Here is an 11273-nt window from a genome sequence, read left to right on the forward strand (position 1 = left end):
AGAAAAAACAAACAAACAAAGAAAACAACTATGTAAAGCTTGAGATGGATGAGGGCTTATGAAAGATCAGAAATCATCTGGATTACAACAGCTTGGTTCCTGAACTTGATCGTTAGCTGAAGCTTTTCTGATACCAGGCACAAAGGTCAGCATCGTTTCAGAGAGTGTACCCTTTTCTTAAAAGGTGTTGGAATTTCTATGTCCCCAATACTATGCTATAGTTAAAATGGCAGCTGTGTTTTTCCATGTAGGCTCCATATTGTCATACCAGGTATTTCAAATTTATGCCAAAGTCCCTGAATCTGCTATGCTGAGGACTAGAAGAAGAAATTGACCATTTGACTTTCCTTAAGGTCACTTCCCTGCTTCTCTTGGAGACAGGAATTATTCTTTACACAATAAGCTTCCTAGGCGGGACTGGAAACAGCACCACGCAGTAGATGGGACATAGATTTAGGACAGAGATTGCAAAGTGGCAGCCTCTTTGCAGCTCGGGATTTCTTGACTATGGCACTAACGACTTTCTGGGCTGGATCATTCTTGGTTGTGGGGTCGGCCCTGTGCATTGTATTATAGGATCTTTAGCAGCATCGCTGGCCTCTACCAGTAGATACCAGTTACACTCCTTGCCCCTAGTTATGACAACACAAATGTCTCAAAGCTTTGCTAAATATCCCCTGTGGGCAAAACTGCCCCTAGCTGAGATCCTGTGCTGTGGCTATTTTAAGCAGAGAGGGGTTTAATTCCAGGAATGAGAAGGTGCTTTCAGATCCACACTAACATCATTGCGGGAGCCAGGCGGGGCTTCAGAAACACACAGAACTGGCCTTTCCCTGGCCCTGCCTCTCAGCCCCATTCAGTGGGTGCTCTCTATCATTCCCTTGCCCTGTAAGAGGTCCCCCTTGACTCATTCACATCCCCCAGGCTCCAAAGGCTTTGATTTTGCATCAGTGTCTGACAGACCTGTTTGCAAATTGTTGTTTCTGCTTCTTGCCAGCTGGGCACTCTTGGGCAAATTATTTAATTTTCTTGAGCTTGGTTTCCCCATCTCTGAGCGTCTTTCTCAACTCACATTCCCTGTCTGCCTTGTGGCCGTCTGTGAGAGTCTCAACTCCTCTTTCTTTTTCCCTTCATCTTTTATTTTCATTGACATCTTTTTTCCTTCTCTGTGTCTTTCCTTCAATGACTAAAGTACATTGATCAAATGTAAGGTTTGATGGTGTGCTCTTTAAAAAACAGTGTGTCGCAAAACAAAACCTCTATCAAAGAAAATTGGGAAAAATAAGGAACATTTAAAATACTCCCTTTAATCTTATCTCCCTAAAACAATCGTTCTGACAAATCTAGATGCATCTTGTCTTTGTTGCATTGCTTGTTTTTTCCCCTTATTTTTTTCTTACCACAGGCAGCGATAATCAAATACCATAGACTGGGTATTTTATAAAAAACAGGCCAGGCGCAGTGGCTCACGCCTGTAATCCCAGCACTTTGGGAGGCCGAGGCAGGTGAATCATCTGAGGTCAGGAGTTCGTGACCAGCCTGGCCAACATGGCGAAACCCCTTCTCAACTAAAAATACAAAAATTAGCCGAATATGGTGGCAGGCACCTGTAATCCCAGCTACTCTGGAAGGTGAGGCAGGAGAATCGCTTGAACCAGGGAGGCGGAGGTTGTGGTGAGCCAAGATCGCGCCACTGCACTCCAGTCTGGGCAATAAGAATGAAACTCTGTCTCAAAAAAAACAAAAACAAAACCAAAAACAAACAAAACAAAAAACAAAACAAAACAAAATTCCAGAAGTTTAAAGTTTGTTTCTAAAAATTCCAAGGCTGGGAAATTGGAGATTGAGGCATTGGCATATTTGGTGCCTGGTGAGGAGGCGCTTCCTGGTTCATAGAACAGCATCTGCTAGCTATGTCTTCACTTGGTGGAAGTGGCAAAGGTCTCTCTTGGGCCTCTTATTTTTTTATTTCATTTTATTTTATTTTTTAGATGGAGTCTTGCTCTGTTGCCCAAGCTGGAGTGGTGGCACGATCTCAGCTCACTGCAACTTCGGTCTTACAGGTTCAAGTGATTCTCCTGCCTCAGTCTCCTGAATAGTTGGGATCCCAGATACCTGTCACCACACCTGGCTAATTTTTGTATTTTTAGTAGAGATGGGGTTTTGCCATGTTGGCCAGGCTGGTCTCGAACTCCTGACCTCTTGGGCCTCTTTTATAAGTACACTAATCCCATTCATGAGGGCAAATCCCTCATGACCTAATCACCTCCCAAAGACACTGGGTCCTAATACCATCACCTTGATGATTAGGTTTCAACATAAATATTGGGGGAGGGGAGTCATAAACATTCAGACTATAGCACCTGTTTTGAATTTATTTCTATATTCTGTATATTTCTGTTTTGAATTTATCATTTCTTTGTTACATTGTATCATAAACATTTTGATGTTGCTACATTGTTTTCATAAATGTCTTTTTTTGTGAGATGGAGTCTTTTTGAGACGGAGTCTCACTCTGTCGCCCAGACTGGAGTGCAGTGGCATGATCTCGGCTCACTGCAAGCTCTGCCTCCTAGGTTCATGCCATTCTTCTGCCTCTGCCTCCTGAGTAGCTGGGACTACAGGCACCCACCACCACGCCTGGCTAATTTTTAGTATTTTTAGCAGAGACGGGGTTTCACCTTGTTAGCCAGGATGGTCTGGATCTTGTGACATCTGATCTGTGCACCTCGTCCTCCCAAGGTACTGGGATTATAGGCGTGAGCCACCATGCCTGGCTAATTTTTGGAATTTTTGGTAGAGACGGGGTTTCACCTTGTTAGCCAGGATGGTCTCAATCTCCTGACCTCGTGATCCCCCCGCCTTGGCCTCCCAAAGTACTGGGATTACAGGCCTGAGCCACCACGCCCGGCCCATAAATGCCATTTTTTAAAGGGACTGCAAATAGTCTTGCTTATCTAGTGAAAGTGTCGTAACTTACTCAAGTCACTCTCTCATTCTGGACATGTAGTTTGTGTCTTTCTTATCTTTATTCTTTACTCCGTAATGAATATTTTCACACATAAGGATAAAATATTTTTTCAATATGGGTATCTGTAAATATAATTATTAAGTCAAAGGATTAAAAAAGTCATGTTTCTAAATAAATGTTGAGTTCATTTAAATTACAAAGCCAGAGGCCGGGCGCAGTGGCTCATGCCTGTAATCCCAGCACTTTGGGAGGCAGAGGTGGGCAGATCACGAGGTCAGGAGTTCGAGACCAGCCTGGCCAACATCGTGAAACCACTGCTCTACTAAAAATACAAAAATTAGCTGGGCATGGTGACACGCGCCTGTAATCCCAGCTACTCAGGAGCCTGAGACAGGAGAATCCCTTGAGCCAGGGAGGCGAAGGTTTCAGTGAGCCTAGATCACGCCATTGCACTCCAGCCTGGGTGACAGAGTGAGACTCCGTCTTAAAAAAAGATAATAAATAATAAAAAAAAAATTACAAAGCCACACACTAAGGGTTCCATAAATAAAAGGAATAAGCAGAAATCCACCACAAAAGATATAGATCTACTAATTCAATCATGAAAAATGCCAATTTTTGAAGTACATATTAAAACCATGAATAGGACACTTCTTCCTGCTAGTACAATTTGTTTGAAACATTAATGTCTAACAGTGATGAGGGAGAAATGAAATAGATATTGGTGATTCACATGAACAGACCCTTTGAGGGAAAACTGGAAATATAAATGATCTGTCTATTGTTTATTATGCTGTTCAGTGGGGATATTTTTTCCCACTGTGTTTGCCTAATTTTAAATAGCTATATTGTCAAATCTATAGCTCTTTTGGGTTATCTCATTCATGGTTTTTCTGTGATCTGAGTTTTAAAGTCTTTCTCCTGGAATTAATTTTTTTCCCATTGTTTTCCATCCCAAATCAACATCCCTGGAATTAATTTTGATATATGATATGATATATGTCTAAGTCAATTTTTTTTCTAATTGACAATTGGTTACTCTAGAAAATTTATTAGTAATCCTTAACTTTAAAAATTGATTTGAAATGCCTTTTTAACCTAACAGCAGGAATCTATTTCTGGGTCATTTTATTCAATCATTCATCTTGCTGCTCCTTGGTTATTACCACATTGTTTTGTTCATTGTAGTTTATTACATTGTAGTTTATTATTTATTTATTAGATTGTAGTTTATTATTTTGTATTTATATAAATACAAATTTATACAAATATTAGTTTAGTATTTATTATTTATTACATTGTAGTTTACTAGTGTGTTTTGATATCTTATAGAGCTTGTTTCATCTCATTTCTTTAGTTTCTTCTGAATTTTCTTCTATATTCTTGTTCTCTCTATTCTTCTGTATTGGTTTTACAGATGCTTTCTTTTTTGTTGTTTGCTTTATTTTTTCCTTTGGAAACAGGGTCTCACTATTTTGCCTAGGCTGGGCTCCAACTCTCCATCCTTCCATCTCAGCCTCCCGAGGAGCTAGGATCACAGGCATGTACGACCTTGCCCAGCTACTCAGATGAGGTTAGAATTTTCTTGCCAACGTCCTATCTTCTCCCTTGGCGGGGGATGCCAGGGTGGGCTGGCCCAAGTGTTTTGGTCCCTAATGCCCTCACAGCACATATGTGTGTGTCAGACAGGCCTGCTTAGGCAGGTCACCGGAACAAGAGGTTTGACGTGAGTGTGTGTAGAACCAAGGAACAAGCTCTAAAACAGGGGCTTCCAACCAGAGAGAAGGGATTAAACCCGCCTTAGGGTGGGACTGGGTTGATTAAATTAAGGAGATTGCAGGCATGGGTGGGGCTAAGTGGGACCTATTTAAGGCCTCTTATCTTCCCCGGTCTCAGACTAGTGGCTTCCAGTTCTGACTGAAGCGGTCTCCAGCTCTGAAGCGGTCTCCAGCTCTGAAGCGGTCTCCAGCTCTGAAGCGGTCTCCAGCTCTGAAGCAGTCTCCAGCTCTGAAACAATCTCCAGCTCTGAAGCGGTCTCCAGCTCTGAAGCGGTCTCCAGCTCTGAAGCGGTCTTCAGCTATGAAGCGGTCTCCAGCTTTGACTCCAGTTGTTTCCAGCTCTTCTGGACTGAATTCTTTCCAGGTAGGAAGACCAATGCAGGGTCTGAGGGATCTGGAACCTTCACCACAGTATAACTAATTTCTTCAAGTCCTGAGTGGGCAAAGGTGGTCTCTGGGGAGATGGTGAAGGGTGGGATATCAGAGTGTCATGTGGGGCTTGGAATGATGAAGGAAGTTGGGGTGACCAGTCAAGGAGGTCCCCATTTTCCAGCCCGGCAGGCTCTCCATGTGTTGTTGGGAGTGGAGTAAGGGGCTAGTCCCTTTGTCCAGTGAAATGAGAGTGCTCGTGTGTCAATGAGCTCCCCATGGGGCCTGTTGGAGAGCTTGGGTCTCATTTAGGAGATGATGTCCACAGATTCTTGCTTAGGCTTATGAGAGGTTGGTAGAGTTGTGAATCTGGTTTGAATCCTGAGTGGACCAGAAACTTGGGCAAAATCTAAACTCCCAAGCCAGACTCCTCATCTGCAAAATGGCGATAAAATTACTGGATAATCTAGGGTTGTTGTGAGAATTTAACAATTGAGTGTTCAGGCTTTTGACATTTATCGGAGACAGGGTTTCGCTCTGTTACTCAAGCTGGGGTGCAGTGTTTGCTGTGCTCACAGCTCACTGCAGCGTTGGTCTCCTGCTCAAGCAATCTTCCCACCTCAGCTTCCCAAGTAGCTAGGGCCCCAGTTGGGCATCTCCCTGCCTAGCTTATTTTTGAAGTTTTTGTAGAGACAGAGTCTCGGTATGTTGCCCAGTCTGGTCTTAAGCTCCAGGACTCATGTAGTCCTCCCACCTCTGCTTCCCAAATTAGTGAGATTACACGTTTAGAAATCAAAAGTTAAGAGATGAAAGTTTCGGCCGGGTGTGGTGGTTCACGCCGGTAAACCCAGCACTTTGGGAGGCCGAGATGGGTGGATCATGAGGTCAGGAGTTCAAGACCAGCCTGACCAAGATGGTGAAACTCTGTCTCTACTAAAAATACAAAAAAATTTAGCTGGATGTAGTGGTGCACGCCTGTAATCCCAGCTACTCAGGAGGCTGAGGCAGAGAATTGCTTGAACCCAGGAGATGGAGGTTGTAGTGAGCTGAGATCGTGCCACTGCATTGTAGCCTGGGCAACACAGCAAGACTCCGTCTAAAAAAAAAAGATGACAGTTTAGAGGTGAAGAGTGATAGGTTTTGACATCCTGGTTTCACCATCTGATGCAGGTAATCTGCAAAATGTGGATAATGAATCAACAGTGGTTGTTAAAGTTTTAACTTTTAAAAACTCTCTTGCTTTCTTCATCTTAAATTCAGTTTATAAATATTTTTGTACTATTTATACATTTACTAAAGTTTAAACAATGCGTTTTAAAAATACTTTATATTTTAAACTTCATTTATACTTTTAACATATTTAGTTTATTTTTATAAATTATTGCAATTGTCTAATATAACAAAACTTCCAATCTATCCAAATAATTTTTATAAATCTAATGAGCACCAGGCAGAGGTAGTAAGCTGGCAAGCAAGCAGCTAGTGTGCTGCATTTAGCTTGACATGGATTTTGCTTGGCTCCTACAGTTGCTTTAAAAAAAAAACCCACACTTAAATTCTGAATATTTTTATTTGTTTTATTTTGAGACCAGGTTATGAGACTGGTTGATTTTTGTATTTTTGGTAGAGATAGGGTCTCACCATGTTGGCCACGCTGGCCGCAAGTGAGCTGCCCACCTCAGGCCTCTCAAAGTGCTGGAGTTACAGGTGTGAGCCACCGTGCCTGGCCAAAATTCTAAAATTTTACCTGAAAGGCTTAATTTCTAGCTTCTGAAATGTGAGAAAAGTAGCAACACTTGCCCCAGTTCCCAGCAGCAACAGCCAGGCGAAGATGAGGCGTGGCTGCTCCTTTTAGAGGAAAATCAGTGTGTCAGTTCTCTACTCTGAGATCTTTTTTGTCCCACCTGGCCTTTTTCTGTTTTCTTTTTTGAGACAGTCTCCTCCATCACCCAGGCTGGGGAGCAGTGGCAATCACTGCTTATTGCAGCCTTGACTTCCTGGGCTCAAGCAGCCCCCTTGCCTTAGCCCCCTGAGCAGCTGGGAATACAAGCGTGTGCCACGCCCAGCTAATTTTTTAAAAAAAATTTTGCAGAGACAGAGGTCTTTCTATGTTGCCCAGGCTGGTCTTAAACCCCTGGGATCAAGGGATCATCCCGTTCCAGCCTCCCAGAGTGCAGAGATTATAGGCATGAGCCACTACACCAGGCCAATAGCAGGGGATTTTAAGGGAACATTTTTAACTTTAAAAAACTAATCCCTTGGCTGGGCGCTGTGGCTCATGCCTGTAATCCCAGCCCTTCCGGAGGCCGAGGTGGGCGGATCACGAGGTCAGGAGTTCGAGACCAGCCTGGCCATAGTGAAACCCTGTCTCTACTAAAAATACAAAAATTAGCTGGACATGGTGGCAGGCACCTGTAATCCCAGTACTCCAGAGGCTGAGGCAAGAGAATTGCTAGAACCCTGGAGGCAAAGGTTGCAGTGAACCGAGATCACACCACTGCACTCCAGCCTGGGCAACAGAGCGAGACTCTGTCTCACACACACACACACACACACACACACACACTGATCTCTGCCAGGCATGGTGGCTCATGCCTGTAATCCCAGCACTTTGGGAGGTGGAGGCGGGCTGAGGCAGGAGAATCGCTTGATCCTGGGAGGTAGAGGTTGCAGTGAGCTGAGATCGCACCATTGCACTCCAGCCTGGGCAACAGAGTGAGACTCTGTCTCAAAAAAAAAAAAAAAAAAAACCAAAAAAACAGCAACAAAAAGAAAACCTGATTTCATGGGGGCAAGATTCAAATGTCAACTTCAGTTTGAGATTAGGAGGCCCTGATTCATTAAACCGATAGTTATGTATTGGACCTACCATGAGTTGAATGCACGCATACAGTGTGGTGGGAAGGGTCTGTGAGCTCTGAGAGGCCAGAGTTTGAGAGTCTGGCGGTGCTTCTAGTCATAACAGATACATAATAGGACATAAAAGGAGTAGTATTTACCTACTAAGTTCCAGGCCTATGATAATGCTTTATATTCACTGGCTTGCCAAATAACTTATAAACTATACAAACTTTATTATCAGGAACTGTTATATTTAATAACTCAGGCAAAATATTCACATACTCTTACTAGTACTAATAGTCATTACCATGATTGATCTTTTAGGCTGTCTTTGACAAACAGAAATGGACAGTGTCGTACGGTTCCAGCACCTAACCTCTCCTCCACCTCAATCTTACTTCCCTACGTTTCTCTTTGCCTCTTCTTTCTCACTTAGTTTTGAATCAATTATACTTTGTCGATCTGTAAGCTGTCTTAGATCCTTTTAGGAGCAGCATACAAATAGAAAAATACAGTCTCCCATATCCCACAACCAAATATAACCACAATGAACATTTTTGTGTATTGCTTTCCGGTATTTTTCTCTGCATATTTATGTACATATTGAAGCCAGGTTGAAGACAGCCTGTAATTATGTCAGCCCTGTGTTCTGTTCCGTTAGCATTTCTCCATTTAAACCTGACTCTTTGAAGTCCAGTGCTGTCTCATGACTAGATAACACATTATTTGACTTTTCTGGAATTCTGGCTGTATCTAAGGGGATAGGTTTCCTGTCACTGAGCCTGACTGAACAATTCTGAGATTATCAACACTGCCATAGGGCCCTGAAAAAGCGTCTAATGAATGCAAAAGTTCAAAGCGGTTTTGTTCAGGTGTTATTTTTGGAGACACTTTCTCAGGCTTTTATGATGCAATCCACTTTGTGCCCCTCTCTTGCAGCAGCTGCGGCCAGGGAAAAAGCACTAAGTGGGCTTGCTCACTGGTCCTCAGGGGTGGGTACCCTGGGCAGGCCAGCCCAGAAGTCAGCTGCCTCCTCTCCAGGCCCTGCCTGGACAGCTGAGAGTCAAGCAGACAGTTATGCGCCATCCCTACCTCTTTTCTGTCTTCAGTAACTGGCAGCTTCATCCTGCCAGAGAGTTTGGAATGAGCTAGGACTTTCCCATCAGTCTGAACTCCTGGGTTTTCCCAGGCCTGGTGACTCAGAGGGTAAGGCACCGAGCCGAGGAAGAGAAAGGAGAACCTGGACTCCTGGGTGCCTTTGTCTCACCACACAATCACCTCCCAGGAAGGCTGTCATCCAATCACTCCTGTGGAATCTCTCTGCCACTTTGTTGTAAAGAAAGTCAGCCCCAGTGAAGGGTAAAAAGAAGTGCCAGAGGGCCATGGGGACAAGCCATATACTGGTAGAAAGGGCACTGGGGCAGGGTCCGAACAGCTGAGAGTATGTCTAGCACCAGGATGAAAATCAGTAGTTCACAGAGCTGCTTTGTTTGACCTACTCCGTATTTTTTTAATGGTACATTTCACATAAAGACCTGTATATCTGGCTTCCCCACAAAAGTCAAGATCTGACAGCATCTGACTATATTTTCTCATGCAATATCTGAAGCTGGGTAGCAGCCAGCCCTGGATGGGGTGTTTCCTCTCCAGATTAACACAGAGCCTACCAACTTGTTAAATCTCACCTCATAGGACAATAGGCACAAAAATATACTGAAATGAGTTGAAAAAATGGTAATACTTTTTTTTTTTTTGAGACAGAGTCTCACTCTGTCGCCCAGGCTGGAGTGCAGTGGCACGATCTTGGCTCACTGCAAGCTCTGCCTCCCAGGTTCATGCCATTCTCCTGCCTCAGCCTCCTGAGTAGCTGGGACTACAGGCACCCGCCACCATGCCCGGCTAATTTTTTTTTGTATTTTTAGTAGAGACAGGGTTCACTGTGTTAGCCAGGATCATCTCGATCTCCTGACCCTGTGTTCCGCCTGTCTCGGCCTCCCAAAATGCTGGGATTACAGGCTTGAGCCACTGTGCCTGGTTTGGTGACACTTTTTTGATGAAAGTATTTTTTTAATTTAGTTTTTTTGAGACAGATTCTTATTCTGTCATCCAGGCTGGATTGCAGTTAGCTCTCATTGCAACTTCCGCCTCCCGGGTTCAAGTGATTCTTGTGACTCAGCCTCCTGAGCAGCTGGGATTTTTTTATATTTTTAGCAGAGACGGGGTTTCGCCATGTTGGTAGATGGGTCTCCAACTCCTGGCTTCAAGTGATCTGCCTGCCTCGGCCTCCCAAACTGTTGGGATTACAGATGTGAGCCACCACACCCAGCCTCGATGAAAGTATTTTAGATGTTTGTATTTATACATAAGGCTCTATGTTTGAAGTACTAAATGGTGAGAGTATTTTGTATCTCAGATGGAATAACGATAGGAAAATGTTCTTCAGCAAATTGTACTCTCCTAAAGGGAGAGATTATAGAGTGATGAACACAGACATGCCATCTACCTTTCCTCCAGACTTTGTAAAAAAAAATTATATAAATTACAATCCCAAACTAGAATCAGATACCATCCCTGATCTACTACCAAGATCTATACACATTAAGAGAACAATGTTCTGGATTGAACCTGTTTTGCCTTTTTAATCGGAACACAAAAGGGATAGCTTTTTCTTTCTCCAAGTTTTTGAAATTTTGGTCTCCCTCCTACATTCACTCCTTGTTGAAAGTAATGGAAAGGCAATTAGGTCTGTGTCCCAAATGAAAGCCCACAGTCAGGAGGGGATTCTCACTGAGGTGATTGTCCTGTTAAGACCTGCTCCTGTGAACCCCCAAGCACAGGGCAGAGCAGGACATGAACTAAGAGCCAGGCTTTGCCGAATCCGGGTCGAGTTCACCGAGAGCAGTGTGTGCAGCACGCTTCCTCCTCTGCACCCTGGCAGTAGAGCCCTTCCTCATTGTAAAGCCAAGTGGTGTCTGCAGTCCGCCTTGCCCAGGGCTGGAGGCAGAGCTGAGCTTGGTGAACAGGTGCCAGGGGATTCCTGTCATCAGTGGACTATGCTTTAGAAGCTGCTTGTTGCAAAGGTACTGGTTGATCATTCTGAGAGTTGGATCTGAAGGCCAACACCCACTAGCAAAACCATCATCCCTGTAATAACAGCAACCCAAGCAGATTTGATTTCTCCAGTGAAGGTTCTAGATGAGTCTAATCAAGGCTTCCCACCCATCTTCTCCCAACACCAGAGTTTCCCTGTGAAAACGATCGTGGTTAACTCGCACTGAATACTATTTATGTGCCAAGTACCATTCCACATTCTT

The sequence above is a fragment of the Pan troglodytes genome, chromosome 3 (assembly GCF_028858775.2).
Source record: "Pan troglodytes isolate AG18354 chromosome 3, NHGRI_mPanTro3-v2.0_pri, whole genome shotgun sequence".
Lineage (NCBI taxonomy): Eukaryota > Metazoa > Chordata > Mammalia > Primates > Hominidae > Pan > Pan troglodytes.